Source organism: Macaca mulatta, chromosome 1 (genome assembly GCF_049350105.2).
Source record: "Macaca mulatta isolate MMU2019108-1 chromosome 1, T2T-MMU8v2.0, whole genome shotgun sequence".
Taxonomy (NCBI): domain Eukaryota; kingdom Metazoa; phylum Chordata; class Mammalia; order Primates; family Cercopithecidae; genus Macaca; species Macaca mulatta.
The window spans coordinates 116,579,347-116,597,976 of record NC_133406.1 but is presented as its reverse complement, the minus strand read 5'-3'; the positions used below and the strand labels follow the sequence as shown (position 1 = coordinate 116,597,976).

At 49.9% G+C, this 18,630-nt stretch overlaps 1 long non-coding RNA gene across 1 annotated transcript; it reads left to right on the top strand.

Moving 5' to 3' along the window:
* Positions 1-4,654: 4,654 nt before the first annotated feature.
* LOC144331506 (uncharacterized) lies at positions 4,655-10,784 on the top strand. The gene is made up of 3 exons (XR_013398758.1): positions 4,655-4,978; positions 7,840-9,813; positions 10,299-10,784. It is a non-coding gene; the product is annotated as an uncharacterized LOC144331506 (long non-coding RNA).
* The last annotated feature ends 7,846 nt before the right edge of the window (positions 10,785-18,630 follow it).

The following is an 18,630-nucleotide window of genomic DNA, read 5'->3' as shown; positions in this document are numbered from 1 at the left end:
ACCGCGCCCGGCCTTGTAATTATTAATATGTATTGAACGATGGTCTTTGTCTTGGGGCTATTTGCTCCACGAGAGCAGAGACTCTGACAGGCATCCCAGAGCCTAGCCCAATGACAGGCACAGGAGCCAGTACATAAATAGCAAAAAAAAAAAAAAAAACAAAACAAAAAAAAACAAACGAAGGATCTAGAGCACAGGTGGAGGGAGAAACGGGATAAATCTGTGGAAGGTGTGAATTGAAATACGTGCAAGGCCGGGCGCGGTGGCTCACGCCTGTAATCCCAGCACTTTGGGAGGCCGAGGCGGGCGGATCACAAGGTCAGGAGATCGAGACCACGGTGAAACCCCGTCTCTACTAAAAATACAAAAAATTAGCCGGGCGCGGTTGTGGGCGCCTGTAGTCCCAGCTACTCGGGAGGCTGAGGCAGGAGAATGGCGTGAACCCGGGAGGCGGAGCTTGCAGTGAGCCGAGATCGCGCCACTGCACTCCAGCCTGGGCTGGGCGACAGAGCGAGACTCCGTCTCAAAAAAAAAAAAAAAAAAAAGAAAAAAGAAATACGTGCAGTTGGGCTTCTACTATCGCATGAAAACTTTAAAGCTTAATTAATCATTAAAGAAGGGTTGGAATGACCATTGTGGGAACGGGGTGTGAGTGTTTATCTGGTACAGTAAGAGCTGCCAAGTAGTGTTAAAGGCCCAGCTGGGATTAGAAACCATACGTGTGCATTGGCAGAAACCAGCAGAATTAGAAGATTTTCTCCAGCAGCGTTCAGCCCTCTGGGTGTGGGAGAGAAGCTGGGTAATTAGGTCAGCCCCAAGATGGGGGCTTGGTGGGCAGGCTGCTGCTTTTTGTTCCTTTCTCAGATGAAGTAAATGAAAATAGAATGGGGCCGGGCGCGGTGGCTCAAGCCTGTAATCACAGCACTTTGGGAGGCCAAAACGGGCGGATCACGAGTTCAGGAGATCGAGACCACCCTGGCTAACACAGTGAAACCCCGTCTCTACTAAAAAATATAAAAAAAATAGCCAGGCGAGGTGGCGGGCGCCTGTAGTCCCAGCTACTCGGGAGGCTGAGGCAGGAGAATGGCGTAAACCCGGGAGGCGGAGCTTGCAGTGAGCTGAGATCCAGCCACTGCACTCCAGCCTGGGCGACAGCGCAAGACTCCGTCTCAAAAAAAAAAAAAAAAGAAAAAGAAAATAGAATGGAATTGTGGAATTGTGTTTTCCTTGTCCCCAGAATGAAACCTTGCAGAACTCAAAGGCTTGCCCTTTGGCCCCAGACTGGAGCCAAAAAGGTGAAGCATTTACCCCAAACGTCTTCCCCTATGGCCCACTTGCCTAGTGAGGCCCATGGAAAGATTTGTAGGGATCTGTGAATTTCCTAAAGTATGCAAAATGCTGTGTGTCTGTGTGTGTGTGCATTTTTCTGGGGAGAGTATCTGTAGCTTCCATCAAATTCTTGAAAGGGTGACCCAGAAAGACAAGAGCCCCTGACTCGGGTCAGCTCGTAGCCCAGGCCCTGGATTCACTGCTGCGGATCAAGCACTGACTGATGGGCAGTTACCTTCCTGCCTATTGACAAGGGGCAGCGTGGCACAGAGTTAGATGAGCAGGGGCTGGACTGTACCACCTCAGGGAAGCTACTTAGCTCCTCAGTTTTCTCTTCTGTAAAATGGGAATGATAATCCCAGTTCCTTATTTCAGAAGGCTGTGAAGATTAAGTGAGATAATACATGCAAATGCTTAGGCCATGCTGGGTACTTAGTAATGGCTGGGTACTTACTAATAGGGCACACATTCAAGAACAAAGACTTTGAATCGGGAGGCAGCATCTGGGGGAGCACAGTTACAGATAATTTTTGTGCAAAGCACAACATCTGATCATTCTCTCCCCTCTGATACTGTGTGGTCCTGTGCAGGTTCCTTAATCACTGCCTCAGTTTCCTCATCTGTAAAATGGAGATGATAACAGTAACTGCCTCCTGGTTTGCAGGGACTCTCTGAGGCCGGTGCTCACTAAGTGCAGGTTATTACTGCGATTTTTACTGCCCAGGACCCAAATTCAGGCTCCTCATCTTGATAAGAAAGGCTCTTCCCACCAAGCCTTGCCCCGCACTGAAGCCTTCACAACCCAGCAGGCATCTTCACACGGTCTCCAGTGTCCAGTGGCTCTACGGGCCGAAGCACCGAGCACAGAAGAGAGTGAGTGACCAGAGGGAGGCCTGCAACACCCGTGCCCTTCCTCAGAGTATTCCCTTCCAAGAGCGCCCTCGCCCTTCTCTTCCCAATTTCCATCTATAGATATCCCGCTTTTAGTTCAAAGCGGAACTCCAGAAACCACACTGTCCATAATGCCTTCCTAATTCCTCTCATCAGAACCCCCTGTTCTCGGCCGGGCGCGGTGGCTCAAGCCTGTAATCCCAGCACTTTGGGAGGCCGAGACGGGCGGATCATGAGGTCAGGAGATCGAGACCATCCTGGCTAACACGGTGAAACCCTGTCTCTACTAAAAATACAAAAAACTAGCCGGGCGAGGTGGCGGGCGCCTGTAGTCCCAGCTACTCGGGAGGCTGAGGCAGGAGAATGGCGTAAACCCGGGAGGCGGAGCTTGCAGTGAGCTGAGATCTGGCCACTGCACTCCAGCTCGGGCGACAGAGCCAGACTCCGTCTCAAAAAAAAAAAAAAAAAAAAAAAAAAAAAAAAAAAAAAAAAAGAACCCCCTGTTCTGAGCCAGTCATGTGGCATATGCAGTTAGCAGGAACAACACGCCTCAGTTCCCTAACTGCCCTGCAGCCTCTGGGGACAGGCCTGGCCCTGTCCTGTTCTTTTTACCGCATCTGTCACCATCTTTGCACAGAGAATGCCTTTGGTAGAGAGCTCCTGAACAAAGGAAATGAAATACTCAATGATTCTACTATTCCAAGGCAGTCACACGTCTAAGGTAAGGGAGAAAGAATCCCCAAATGACTGATCTGCTGTGTAGACTAAGAAACGGATTATACAAATGGACAATGGCCAGACCATATATAAAAATACAACTCTCGGCCGGGCACGGTGGCTCACGCCTGTAATCCCAGCAATTTGGGAGGCTGAGGTGGGCGGATCACCTGAGGTCAGGAGTTCGAGACCAGCCTCATCAACATGGAGAAACCCTGTCTCTACTAAAAATACAAAATTAGCCAGGCATGGTGGTGGGCGCCTATAATCTCAGCTATTCAGGAGGCTGAGGCAGGAGAATCGCTTGAACCTGGGAGGCGGAGGTTGGAGTGAGCCGAGATCGCACCACTGCACTCCAGCCTGGGCAACAAGAGCAAAACTCCATCTCAAGAAGAAAAAAAAAATACAACTCTCACCCACAGTCTGCAGTCACTTGCCAGGGAAACTAACATTATCTGCAACAATTAACCTGGGAGGTCTTCCTGCTCAAAGTCAGGCTTGCAAGAAGCCAGATTGCTATCTCTGGCGACAATCCAGGAAGTTAAACAATAACCAATAATGTCTGTAACTGTCAGCCCCAAATGGCCAGAACTTGATTAGTAACCGACAGTTTCCTTCATTTTGTTCTCACTTGCAATTTAGGACCAACCAGGGAAAGCAATTTAGGACCAACCAGGGAAAGCACCCTTAACCAAGCACACAGGATACCCTGCTTCTAGTTAGCCCACGCACAGGCAGCTTCCCCACACCAGCAGCCTCCAATCAGGGCACACCTGAAGCCTTCCCTTTCCTCAGCTATAAAGCTGTCCTACTCCTCTGCCTGCCTTCGAAGCTCCGTCAAAATGCAAGTGCAGATGGCTGACGCCCTTGCTCTGTCGCCCAGGCTGGCGTGCAGTGGCACAATCTTGGCTCACTGCAAGCTCCGCCTCCCGGGTTCATGCCATTCCCCTGCCTCAGCCTCCCTAGTAGCTGGGACGATAGGTGCCCACCACCACACCTAGCTAATATTTTTGTATTTTAAGTAGAGACGGGGTTTCACCATGTTAGCCAGTATGGTCTCAATTTCCTGACCTCGTGATCCACCCGCCTCCACCTCCCAAAGTGCTGGGATTACAGGTGTGAGCCACTGTGCCCGGCCAGCTTTGCTTTTTTAAAGTTGGTTTTCCTAGCCGGGCGCGGTGGCTCAAGCCTGTAATCCCAGCACTTTGGGAGGCTGAGACGGGCGGATCACAAGGTCAGGAGATCGAGACCATCCTGGCTAACACGGTGAAACCCCGTCTCTACTAAAAAATACAAAAAACTAGCCGGGCGAGGTGGCGGGCGCCTGTGGTCCCAGCTACTCCGGAGGCTGAGGCAGGAGAATGGCGTAAACCCGGGAGGCGGAGCTTGCAGTGAGCTGAGATCCGGCCACTGCACTCCAGCCTGGGCGACAGAGCCAGACTCAGTCTAAAAAAAAAAAAAAAAAAAAAAAAAAATAAAGTTGGTTTTCCTTTATTTCCACAAGACCCGGGAATGCAAGGGCAGGGAGCAGAGGCTGGACCATCCTCTGTCAGTTCCCTCGTTCCCCTGCAGTGGAGCTCTGAGCCCTGGGATCACAGAGTTGGCTTTTATACTGGAAATACTGATCAGACCTTTGGACTCAGCTGAGCTAAGGCTGGAGAAGCCAATTGACTCAGATGAAATACCCCAGGTATAAAATCACAAAAGAGTTTTTGTTAGATACTGGTTGGGAGGGCGTGGCTCTAGAGATCTGGGAAAAGAGCAGGCCGGCAGGCAATAGAGACATGAGGGAAAGGCAGGAACTTTGCCTAGAATGGGAGCCAGGGGTTGCCAGGACCCGCCTTGGTGGGACAGAGAATTGAGTCAAGATTCTTATCTCACCTCCACTATGATCCTTTTTTCATTCCACAGATATTCACTGAGTGCATAGCGTGTGCGCCAGGCCCTGTTCTGGGAGATGACAGTCAAGGCCACTGACTTCGTGGAGCTCGCCCCCTAATGGTGAAGACAAACAGTGAATGACTAAGGAAAAAAAAAAAAGGTAATTTCAGAAGTGGCAAGTGCCCTGAGCAAAATAAACTAAGATGGTGCAACAGAGAGAAAGGGTGCTGGGGATGGGTGAGGACACACGCCCCTTTCTAATGCTGCTTCTCGGAGGAAGGTAACTGTGCTGATACCCTAGTAGCCAGGAGCCAGCAGTGCAACTAGAGAGCAAGAGCTTTTCCAGGCAGGGGGAACAGCTTCAGCAAAGACCCTGAGGTGGCCCGGGATTGACATGTCCAATAAACAACGGAGAGGCCAGTGTGGCCGGAGTAGCAGTAATAGAACTGGGATGAGGCCAGGGAGGAGGCTCAGGCCTGGTCAGGCGTGAAGGGCCTTCTTGGCCATGTCAAGAGTTTAGATTTCATTTTATTCAACAAGGAACTGAATGGCTAGCCTGCCTCAGCCGTTTTCCAGGGCCTTAGAAGAGCTGCTTTGCCAGGCTCCTGTCGGGATTGCAGCAGAGGGCAGCCGTGGGTGTTGGGAGACGGCCTTGAGAGGATGGAGTATAGATCAGCCTCACTGACGTAAGCCACAACCGAACCCCTTGCTGAGTAGGGCAGATGGGCCACATGGTGTGTGGAAACCCTGAAACTCTATCCTAAATGTTTTTTGTGTATACCTATCTTAGGAAGAGAACCAGAGCTTTTTTTTTTTTTTTTTTTTTTTTTTTGAGATGGAGTCTCACTCTGTCACCTAGGCAGGAGTGCAGTGGCGCAATCTCGGCTCACTACAACCTCCTCCTCCCAGGTTCAAGTGATTCTCCTCTCAAGTAGCTGGGACTACAGGTGGCGTGCCACAACACCTGGCTAATTTTTGTATTTTTAATAGAGATGAGATTTCACCATGTTGGCCAGGCTGGTCTCAAACTTCTGACCTCAGGTGATCCACCCGCCTCCTCTTCCCAAAGTGTTGGGATTACAGGCATTAGCCACCACGCCCCGCCTTTTTTTTCAGATTCTAACTCTTAAGCACTAAGAACCCAGAGCTTTTATCAGCCTCTCAGGAGAGTCTCTGTGACCAAAAATGATAGAAAAAGGAGAATATTGACACATGTGCTTCCATATGCTTGGGGTATTTTAATAAGGATGTACAGATATGGCCTTGGAGGAGGAGAGAGGGAGGCTGGAAGAAGGAGACGTGTCCTGGATCCTGTGTGTGCTTTACCTGTTTTTAAACTATGGCGTAAAGGACTAACACCGTGGACAAGGATGGCGTGGGGGGAAAGGTGCTGAAGTCTCGGCACGGCAGGAACCTCCTGGGAGGCCCTTCCCACTCTTAACTCAGCCTTCTTGGCAGGGTGGGGCAGTGACAAACCCACAGTCAGATCCTAACCCAGGTGGCCCCACCTCATGCCTAACCTGTGCTCACAAGCCTCAACTCTGAGGAGCTGATCCCGGAGAGGCAGGGCACAGGAGGGCGGCACCTCCCTTGAGCCCGAGGAGGCTGCAGCTGCCCTGCAGGTGTGGGCTGCACTGCTCTGCAAGAGCCTCCCTGGAGAGGGATGCCCTTTGTCCGGGCCACTGAAGCCACTGTCGTCCTCTGCGCAAGCCCCAGGCTCTTCTGAGCCCTGCACCTTCACGGAAAGAGGCACCTGGCCGGCCCCAACAGGATCGCTTTGCTCGGACCTGAGTTCTTATGAAGGGCTCAGTCCCAATGTCTTGGTTGGTCATTTTGCTTTCAGTCAAAGTTCACCTCACTCTGCCTGGTATCTGTGCCCAGCCCCACTCAGGAGATGGAGGCTGAGATAGAAATGTCCTCTCTAGCCGGGCGCAGTGGCTCAAGCCTCTAATCCCAGCACTTTGGGAGGCCGAGGTGGGCGGATCATGAGGTCAAGAGATCGAGACCATCCTGGCCAACGTGGTGAAACCCCGTCTGTCCTAAAAATACAAAAATTAGCTGGGCGTGGTGGCGCGTGACTATAATCCCAGCTACTCAGGAGGCTGAGGCAGGAGAATCGCTTGAACCAGGGAGTTGGAGGTTGCAGCGAGCTGAGATCGCGCCACTGCACTCCAGCCTGGCAACAGAGTGAGACTCTGTCTCAAAAAAAAAAGAAAAGAAAAAAATCCTCTCTACCTCTCTCCAGAATCTTGGCTGGAATTGACTTTGCCTCTCCACAAATAGGCTCTGGCCTGGCCTTCAGGACCCACCTGTTTTCAGCAATCAGCCAGGCCCTCCTGGTGTTCAGATCCCCAGTAATCTGGGGCCACGAGCCGGGGAACAGAGTTGGCTGGTGGTGACAGGTCCCTGGCAGGACGCAAAGTAGCTGAGGGCCTCCTGGGCCAGCACTTGGGTAAACCAAAGCACCACCCTCCTCTGCTTGAGAACAATTAGGACTGCTGCACAGCTTCCTCCTGAGGCCTTCGAAATGTCCTCCTCTGACAGATAAGAGCACAGTCACCCATACTTATGTTGACAAACAGTATTTTAATGCCAAATCTTCTAACTTGATTTTTTTTTCTTTTTGAGACCGAGTCTCACTCTGTTACCCAGGCTGGAGTGCAGTGGTGCAAACTCGGCTCACTGCAACCTCCGCCTCCCAGGTTCAAGCGATTCTCCTGCCTCAGCCTCCCAAGTAGCTGGGATTACAGGCACCCACCACCATACCTGGCTAATTTTTGTATTTTCAGTAGAGACGGCCTTTCACAATGTTGGTCAGGCTGATGTCGACCTCAAGCGATCTGCCCGCCTTGGCCTCCCAAATTGCTGGGATTACAGGCGTGAGCCACCACACCCAGGCTCAAATCTTCTAACTCTAAGTTAAATAGTAATACAAATAGCCAATATGTGTGGGGGACCTATGGGGGCCAGGCACTGTTTAGTTACGGGCTTTATGTGTATCTTTTCATTTAAACTCCACAGAACCCTGCAGCTTGGCATGATCCACGGCCCCCGCCACACAGCCAGTTGGCCAGGGAGCCGGGGCAGCCTATAAACACTCTGCCTGGAGCTGCTCATAAACAAAAACAGAGTGATCCACAAAAGGGTCCCACAGTCTGGCACGGAATGGAATCCCACCTTCGGTCCAGCAACTGGAGAACAAAAGTCCACATCCTGATGACTGGTTCTGCACCTGGGGCTTAGAGCACGTAGCAAGGGGCTGAGAAGCAGCCACCACATAATCAGTGACTGAAATTTCATCACACAGTCCTCTGTGCCAGGCCCTGTGGGGAAACCAAGACATGTAAGGCAAGCCCTGCTCTTAGGAATTTCTAATCTCAGTACTGAAAAGTTAATAACATAAAGACGCAGCCTGTCTGTGGTCACACCATGGCATGAGCCATGTGGATTCCAAGTGCTGAATGAAGCTGGAATGGCAGAGGTCACATTGGGCCAGTATGTGCTTCTTGGAAGAGGTGGCATTTCAGTCACTTGAAGAATGAGCAGGAGATGAGGGATGGGAAGGGTCAGGCATTCCTGGGATGCCATGAGCAAAGTGTCACAGTTTTGCATTGATCACTGTCATCCATGTAAGAGCAAGAACAGCTCAGGCAGGTGGTGGCCACAGAACGGAGGTGGACACATAAATATGTGGAGAGGGAAGGAAGCCTTTGGGTTAAAAGACCAAGACTTGACACCTGTGAGGACATGGAATCTAACTCTGTGTTTGTCTCTAAACCCAAGGCAAGTGACACTTCTGAGGCACAGCTTCTTCACCTGTAAAATGAAGGGACCGGGCAAGACGGTCTCTAAAGTTCCTATGGCCAGGTGCAGTGGCTCACGCCTATCTTCGCAATACTTTGGGAGGCTGATGCAGAAGGATCACTGGAGCTCCCTCAAGACCAGCCTGGGGAACACAGGGAGAACCTCGTCTCTACAAAAAATTAAAAATATTAGCTGGACATGGTGGCAGGACCTGTGATTCCAGCTACTCAGGAGGCTGAGCGGGGAGGATCGTTTGGACCTGGGAGGTCGAGGCTGCAGTGAGCTGTGATCACAACACTGCACTTCAGCCTGGGCAATAAATAAACAAACAAGCAAGTACTAAAGTTCCTTACTACTTTAGAATCAGGGTAGAAAGGAGTGAAGATGACTTTAGGATTTTGAAGAACAGTCCCAGCGGCAGGAGGTGAGGAGTCTGGAGAAGAGCAGGTCTGAGGAGAGGCCTTCAGCTTCAGATCAACTGCGTGGACCCCTTCGCAACCATTCCTTCTGCTGGGGTCCACCAGCACTGCCACAGGCTGACCTGTTCTCAGACTTGCATGGGACATGTGTTGCCTCCCTACGTCTCTCCCTGAGATGTGAACCTGGCTACGTCAAGGCCAGAGCAGTGAGAGGCAGCAGCCCTTGCCCCAGCTTTTCCCCAGTGAGGAAGCACCATCATCACCAACACCATCTTGCCACAATAGCACTGGAGAGCGTGCAGGTGAAGGTGGGAGTCCCCCACATTCACAATTAAGTTCCTTTGCCCCAGGGAAATGGGCACTGGAAACAGAAATCAGGTCGTTACTGAGAAATCAATTAACTTATGGTCCCTGCATACTTCTGTTTGAGGGCCCCAATTAGCTCATACCTGGTTGACAGGCAAACTTTCCAACAGGCGGTGCAGATCTCATGCTTGGGTGTGTATAAGGGGCCCTGTGGAGGCCGGGGGCAGCGACTCACAACTGTAATGCAAGCACTTCGGGAGGCCAAGGCGGGAGGATCGCCTGAGCCCAGGAGATCCAGGCTGCAGTGAGCTAAGATCACGCCACCACACTCCAGCCTGGGTGACAGACACCCTGTCCCAAAAACTAAAGAAGAACCCCTGTGGAGCTCATGAACAGAACCACCCAAAGGAGGGGACTGGGCACCTTTATTTTCATAACCTCCGAGGCAATTGTTAGGCGCACTAAAGTGAGAGACTCTTTGGGGTGGATAGAGCTGCCCAGGGGGTTTGGGCTGGGAGAGCGGCGGGGCGGGGGCCCTCCCTGGAGGTAACGGGCTCCTCAGAGTGAGACTGAGCTGTTTCTCCACAGAGGGCAAGGGAGAGAGGCTGGCCCTGGGCAGAGGGGGTGAAGCTGGAGAGGCAGTGGAGGCCAGAGGGCACAGGTTTTGCAGCTGAGCAAGGGGCCAGGGCCAGATCCTGAAGCTACCGGGACGGGGGTGTGGGGCTGTGAGCAGGGACAGGAGGCCTTTCTGAGGCAGGAGAATCACTTGAACCCGGGAGGCGGAGGTTGCAGTGAGCTGAGATCATGCCACCACACTCCAGCCCGGGCAACAGAGCGAGACCCCATCTCAAAAAAAAAAAAAGCAGACACGCACCTTTGTCCACTGAGATGAGCTGGGCCCGTGGTGGGAGGGGTGAGCACCTCCTGCCTCAACTTGCGTTTCCTTCCCAGCAGGCCCCGGCTATCCTGCATCTGACTTCAAGTCCTTGGTATGTATGAAATTCCTGCCTCTCCTCTGGCCGCCCTGCCCGCCTCCCTGGCTGCAGTTACAGTTTTGTCCCTTGTTCCTACCCTTTTATGTCTGCCTTTCTCAGGCCTTCAGCCCAATGTGTCAAGACTAATTTGACACCAAATTGGCTTTCTCTAGAAATTCAAGGAAACTTCCTCAAGGAAGTTTCTTCCTCAAGGCAGTCCTGGGGTTGGAGTCCTTGACCCGACCTCGGCCGGGATAGCACCCTGGAGCGGGAGGCCCCGTCTGGAGGGAAACAGCTCGCTCAGGGTCTTCTACCCACCCGGCCCCCTCAACCAACCCCCTGCCCTGCTCCTGACAGAGAGAGACAGGTCCCCCTGAAGGCATGACTAGGGCCCTTCTCACCCCCAGAGCTCACCTCTCTGTAAGCCTTTGCTCTGCTTGAAAAAAATTCATTTGCTTTTGGACTGGGGCGACAGGTTGCAATTTGGGGCCATCATGGTGTGGACGTTTATGTTCTCGGAGGAGCCTCTTTGGGGAAGGAAACTGGGTTTCTCTCACCTTCCTTACTTGAGACAAAATGTACTATTTCCTGCTCTTAATTCAGCATCTACAATTGTCCTGGGAATTGGTCACAGTGCCATGGGGTCAGGACAGTAGTGTGATTCCAGACTCCAGAACAAAACAATAGGTTGCTCTGTTTCCTCAAAATGCTTTGAGTCCTCAGGCCTGGCCCCCCAACCACTAGGCAGTGCCCATCCTTCCTCTGTGGTCTCGCCCCTCTTCCCAGAGCATCTGCCCTCACAGCCACCTCACATTCTGTCCAGAACCCCCAAGCACAAGGAGCCTGCCAAGCTGGGAAGTCATCACGGAACTCAGTTCCACTGGCGTATCTGCCGCCAGAATTCGTGGTAAAGAGGACGGTTCTGGTTAGGTGCATGGCTCATGCCTGTTATCCCAACACTTTGGGAGGCCAAGGTGAGAGGATCATTTGCGCCCAGTTCAAGACCAGCCTGCACAACATAGTAAGACTCCATCTCTACAAAAAACCTTTTTAATTAGCCAGACGTGGTGGTACACACTTTATAGTCCCAGCTACTCAAAATTAGCTGGACGTAGTGGTGCAGGCCTGTAATCCCAACTACTCGAGAGGCTGAGGCAGGATAATAGCTTGAATCTGGGAGGCAGAGGTTGCAGTGAGCCGAGATAACGCCATTGCATTCCAGCCTGGGCAACAAGAGTGAAACTCCATCTCAAAAAAAAAAAAAAAAAAGAAAGAAAGAAAGAAAAGAAAAGGTCGGGTGCGATGGCTCACGCCTGTAATCCTAGCACTTTGGGAGGCCGAGGCGGGTGGATCACCTGAGGTCAGGAGTTCAAGACCAGCCTGGCTAATACGGTGAAACTCCGTTTCTACTAAAAATACAAAAAATTAGCCAGGAGTGGTGGTGCACACCTGTAATCCCAGCTACTTGGGAGGCTGAGGGAGGAGAATCACTTGAACTTGGGACGCAGAGGTTGCAGTGAGCCGAGATTGCACCACTGTACCCAGCTTGGGCAACAAGAGTGAAACTCTGTCTCAAAAAAAAAAAAAAAAAAGGAAAAGGAAGAAGGGAAGGGAAGGGGAGGGGAGGGGAGGGGAGGGAAAAGAAAAGAAAGGTTCTGTACAGATGGCAGCATCATTTTTTTCCCCAATTCCTGGCACAGAGGCTGAACCATTATTGTCAACCTACTGTGAAAAGACATTATGTCCTCTCTGTCACTGGCAAATCCTGACCAGAGTCTTGTTGGACTCTGAGAGCATCCCCAGCAAAGAACTGAGCATCACAGCAGGGCAGCTTGAAGTCTTCCTCTAATGTAGTCTTGATCTACCTAGAACATCAGCTACAAAATAATTTTGCACAGCATCATTAACAATAGCACTGCCTTCATGTTGTACATGACTCCGCAGCTTTCATACATATTCCATCAGTTGTATTTGGGGTTTTATGAAAACCTATGAAGTTGGCTGGGCACAGTGGCTCACACCTGTAATCCCAGCACTTTGGGAGGCCGATGAGGGTGGATCACCTGAGGTCAGGGGTTCGAGACTAGCCTGGCCAACATGGTGAAACCTCGTCTCTACTAAAAATACAAAAATTAGCTGGTGGTGACACACGCTTGTAATCCCAGCTACTTGGGAGGCTGAGGTGGGAGAATTGCTTGAATCTGGGAGGCAGAGGTTGCAGTGAGCTGAGATCATGCCATTATACTCCAGCCTGGACGACAGAGCAAGACTCCATCTCAAAAAAGAAAAAAGAAAAAATATAGGAGTATTTTTTGTTTTTGTTTTTGTTTTTTGTTTTGAGACGGAGTCTCGCTCTGTCACCCAGGCTGGAGTGTAGTGGCCCAATCTTGGCTCACTGCAACCTCTGCCTCCCAGGTTCAAGCAATTCTTCTGCCTCAGCCTCCCGAGTAGCTGGGACTATAGACGCTCTCCACCATGCCCGGCTAATCTTTGTATTTTTAGTAGAGATGAGGTTTCACCATGTTGGTCAGGCTGGTCTCGAATTCCGGACCTCGTGATCCTCCTGCCTTGGCCTCCCAAAGTGCTAGGATTACAGGTGTGAGCCACCGCGCCTGACCAAGTATATCTTTTTTTAAAAAAGAAAATAAATAAAGAAATAAAATCTACATAGCAGTGACTGGGAGACCAGAATATCCCATTCATGTCTTGATCCTCATCTTACCGAGTGGATCACATCCTGTTTCTTCATCATTTCATCAGCTGCAAGGCAGTTGGGCTGTGATGGGACAGGACAACAGCCAGAAAATGCTGGAATGTGGCCAGAGCTGAGGCAGTGCTCACCCCACGTGTTCATTAAATGCCTACTGTGTGCAGAGTGAGGTGGTGAATACAAAGGTAAACACAGCAAGGTGGTCTCACCCTCCAGTCCCTGGAAGAGCACAGGTCACCACTGGCTGCTGTCATAGCAGCTGTCGAGTATGGGCAGCTGGGCCAAGCCAAAGCAGAATGGTCAGAAGAACGGCATCAGTGAGACAAAACAGTGGAGACAGCGTGACAGGACACGGACTCAACGGCTGGAGGCCAGCCTGGCACGCAGCAATTGGGAATGGGGTGTCTGTTCTGGAACAAAGGAGTTCAGCAACCATGATTTGGAGAGGCAGAAAAGCAAACACCAGGCTTTCCGAAAATGGTTGCTATGACCACAAACCCAAAGAAAGCTGCATGGTCATTTCTGGGCCCCACCTGTGCTTATTATTGGTGTTAGCATCAGCATTATCTTGGAATAGGGACAACATCTTACATGAGGCATTCATTCAAAATGTTATTTAATTTGTAAAACTTCCTTATGCTACTGCCACGGGAAAAAATTATTAAGTAAACTCAGCTAAATTTCTGGAAATTTTATTTGCATACAATGTATACAAATAATAGCGCCTAATTTAGAATCCTGGCTCTCTCACTTTCTAGCTGAGAGATTAGAGACAAACTAGTGGATTTGTCTTTGTGTCTTTGTTTGCAAATCTGTAAATGGTGTAACAGTCTCCACCTCACAGGGTTACAGTGAGGACAGAGTGACGTAATGTGTGTAAAGCTCTTCTAACAGCCCAGTCAGGGACACAAAGTAAGTGCTATATACATGTTAGGTATATTATTATTATTAAATCAGTATGTTGAGCTCAAAGTCAGACCACTGTCAGCCTGTCCCCTCTTTTTTTCCTTATTTTCCTATCTTTAGAGATAATTTTGGATGAACATCTACTTTTCTTTTTTCTGAGATGGAGTCTCGTCCTGTCACCCAGGCTGGAGTACAATGGCACGATCTTGGCTCACTGCAACCTCCGCCTCCCGGGCTCAAGCAATTTTCCTGCCTCAGCCTCCCCAGTAGCTGGGACTACAGACGCTTGCCACCATGCCTGGCTAATTTTTGTATTTTTAGTAGAAGTGGGGTTTCACTGTGTTGACCAGACTGGTCTCGAACTTCTGACCTCAGGTGATCCGCCTGCCTCAGCCTCCAAAAGTGGTTGGGTTACAGGTGTGGGTCACCGAGCCCGCCCTATTTTTTTTTTGCTCTGTCACCCAGTGCAGTAGTGTGATCTCAGCTCACTGCAACCTCTGCCGCCTGGGTTTAAGCAATCCTCCTGCTTCAGCCTCTGGGGTAGCTGAGATTACAGGTGTGCGCCGCCATGTCTGGCTAATTTTTGTATTTTTAGTAGAGACGGGGTTTCACCATGTTGGCCATACTGGTCTCAAACTTCTGACCTCAAGCAATCTGCCCGCTTCGGCCTCCTAAAGTGCTAGAATTACAGGCTGGATGAACATCTACTTATTACATAATCTTCTTTTTTTTTTTTTTTTTTTTTTTGAGACGGAGTCTCGCTGTGTCTCCCAGGCTGGAGTGCAGTGGTGCAATCTCGGCTCACTGCAAGCTCCGCCTCCCGGGTTCACGCCATTCTCCCGCCTCAGCCTCCCAAGTAGCTGGGACTACAGGCGCCCGCCACCACGCCCGGCTAGTTTTTTGTATTTTTAGTAGAGACGGGGTTTCACCATGTTAGCCAGGATAGTCTCGATCTCCTGACCTCGTGATCCACCCGCCTCGGCCTCCCAAAGTGCTGGGATTACAGGCTTGAGCCACCGCGCCTGGCCTACATAATCTTCTTAAAAACTTTTTTTTTTTTTGAGACGGAGTTTCGCCCTTGTTGCCCAGGCTGGAGTGCAATGGTGCAATCTCAGCTCACTGCAACCTCTGCCTCCCAGGTTCAAGCGATTCTCCTGCCTCAGCCTCCCAAGTAGCTGGGATTACAGGCATGCACCATCATGCCCGGCTAATTTTCTATTTTTAGTAGAGACAGGGTTTCTCCATGTTGGTCAGGCTGGTCTCGAACTCCCAACCTCAGGTAATCCGCCCACCTCGGCCTCCCAAAGTGCTGGGATTACAGGCGTGAGCCACCGTGCCCGGCCTGAAAAACTTCTTTTAAAAAATTATTTATGTATTTGTTTATTTTTGAGACAGGGTCTTGCTATGCTGCCCAGGCTGGTGTCAAATTCCTAGGCTTAAGCAATCCACCCACCTCAGCCTCCCAAAGTGCTGGGATTAGAGGCGTGAGACACCCCACCCAGCCTAAAAACTTTTTATCCTGGAGACAGTGTCCACAAACTTAATCTGATATTTCACAAGTTGCTGAGGCATAGGAAACTCTTTTCTTTATACAATATTTTCAGACGACCAAGCCATGAGAGGTGACAGCAGTAGGAAATCTCATGAGCTATTTGGTCAGCAGCCATTTCTTAGTGGAAAGAACTATTTCTGACCTTCAATTCTCAGCAGTTACAAATGTCAAAGGCAGACCTTTCCTCTCCTCCCACACTCCTGTGCTGCAGCTTCCCTCCCTGTAGATAAGTGAATGCCGATGGGGTGTGACTGGGCCAGGACTGAAGGGTCCCTGGCCTAAAATATCTTACTCTGCCTGGAAGGCTGGGCTTCACATAATCTTTTTTTTTTTTTTTGAGACGGAGTCTTACTCTGTCGCCCAGGCTGGAGTGCAGTGGCCGGATCTCAGCTCACTGCAAGCTCCGCCTCCCGGGTTTACGCCATTCTCCTGCCTCAGCCTCCGGTGTAGCTGGGGCTACAGGCGCCCGCCACCTCGCCCGGCTAGTTTTTTTGTATTTTTTAGTAGAGACGGGGTTTCACCGTGTTAGCGGGGATGGTCTCTCGATCTCCTGACCTCGTGATCCGCCCGTCTCGGCCTCCCAAAGTGCTGGGATTACAGGCTTGAGCCACCGCGCCCGGCCGGGCTTCACATAATCTGTATCATACTCTGAGGTCTGGGCAAAGGGGCTTCCCCTTCAAAGCTAGCACTATAAATATGCCTCGAGGTTGTCACCGGGAGTCCCTAGATAAACCAGCCGCCCTCTGGGAGGGGCATTAAGCTTTTATCTTCTTAACCCATGTAGGAACTCAGGACCTGGATGGAGGATGAGGAGAGGCACCTCCTGGAGGCACAGGACGATCCGACCTGCGCCATGTTTCGTGGTGTACTTCGTGTTTTCAAGTTGTTGTTTTCAGTGACTTATCAAAAAAACAAAACTCTAATATAAAATAGGAAAAAGTATAGATGATATAAAGTAGCACAAATAGTCCTTTATCCTGGAAGAACTTAGGGATTTACCAAGAAAAAATATGCATGTTAAATTTCAAATAATGATACAATTCTTTTTCTCCTTCCTTTCTTTTTTCTTCTTTTTTTTTTAGAGATGGGGTCTTGCTATGTTGCCCAGGCTGGATTTGAACTCTTGGCTTCAAGTGATCCTCCCACTTCAGTTCAGCCTCCCGAATCACTGGGACTACAGGTGCCTGCAATTGTACCCAGCTCGGGACACCATTCTTACATTTTATTTACTTTATTTTATTTTATTTTATTTTTTTGAATCAGAGTCTCACTCTGTCACCTAAGCCGGAGTGCAGTGGCATCATCTCAGCTCAATGCAAACTCCACCTGCTGGGTTCAAGCAATTCTCCCTTTCTCAGCCTCCCCAGTAGCTGGGATTACAGGCGCCCACCACCACACCCAGCTAATTTTTGTATTTTTAGTAGAGATGGGGTTTCACCATGTTGGCCAGATTGGTCTTGAACTCTGACCTCAGGTGATCTGCCCACCTTGGCCTCCCAAAATGCTGGGATTGCAGGCATGAGCCACCGCACCCGGCCCAATTCTTACATTTTGAAAGCATTTTATGTTTTCATATCCACCATCTTCTTAGAGATAACATCTCCTTCAGCTGAGCCCAGTATTAACCTTCCCATGACCCCATTACCTGCAGTGTCTGTGCCTGATCAGACCCAACTCCTTGAGGCTAGAGACTGTCCTCTTGCTGCTTCCTCAACATAAAGTGCAAAAGGTGCCCAAGAAATGACAGGTAGGGGAACCAAAGACCTCCGATATTTTGTGAGGATGCACGACAATGTTAGAGCTTCTATTTTTGTGTTTTAGTTTTTCAAGGGAAATTTTAAAATATCCAGGTTTTAAAATAGGTATTGACAAGTTATTAAAAAAAAAAAAAAATACACCTTTAGGTTGGGCCCAGTGGCTCATGCGTGTAATCCTGGCACTTTAGGAGCCCAAGGAAGGAGGATTTCTTGAGCCCAGGAGTTTGAAACTAGCCTGTCTTAAAAACAAAACACAAACAAACAAAAACCTTTAAAACACTGAGTAGACCCAACAAAACACAACGCGTCAGTAAATAGAAAGTAAAAATATAGGCCGGGCGCAGTGGCTCACATATGTAATCCCAGCACTTTGGGAGACTGAGGCGGGAGGATCATGAGGTCAGGAGTTCAAGACCGGCCTGGCCAACACGGTGAAACCCCATCTCTACTAAAGATACAAAAAATTAGCCAGGTGTGGTGGCTCGCGCCTGTGATCCCAGCTAGGCAGGAGGCTGAGGCAGGAGAATCGCTTGAACCCAGGAGGCAGAGGTTGCAGTGAGCAGAGATGGCACCATTGCACTCCAGCCTGGGTGACAGGACAAGACTCCATCTCAAAAAAAAAAAAAAAAAAAAAAAAAAAACAGTAAAAATATAAAAATAGCAGTGACCATTTATTGTCTACTCTATGCCAGTCATTTTACGTATTTTATTTATGTATTTATTTTTTGAGAAAGGTCTCTCTGTCGCAGGGGCTGGAGTGCAGTGGCACAGTCATAGTTCATAGTTCACTGCAGCCTCAAACTCCTGGGCTCAAGCAATCCTCCCCCATCAGTCTCCTGAGTAGCTAGGACTATAGGTTTTCACCACCACGCCCAGCTGACATACATTATTTATTTTTAAGAAATAATAGCTGGGCGTGGTGGCTTACGCTTGTAATCCCAGCACTTTGGGAGGCCAAGGCGGGAGGATCACTTGAGGTTGGGAGTTTGACACTAGCCTGACCAACATGGAGAAACCCCGTCTCTACTAAAAAATATAAAATATATAAAATAAGCCGGGCGTGGTGGTGCACACCTCTAATACCAGCTACTCGGGAGGCCGAGGCAGGAGAATCACTTGAACCTGGGAGGGAGAGGTTGCAGTGAGCCGAGATCATGCCATTGCACTCCAGCCTGGGCAACAAGTGTGAAATTCCGTCTCAAAAAAAAAAAGATAAAACTAATAGGTGGATTACTCTTGTGGTTAAAAAATTCACAAAAATAACATAACACGGCTAGGCGCGGTGGCTCACGCCTGTAATCCCAGCACTTGGATCACCTGAGGTCAGGAGTTCAAGGTCAGCCTGGCCAAGATGGTGAAACCCTGTTTCTACTAAAAATACAAA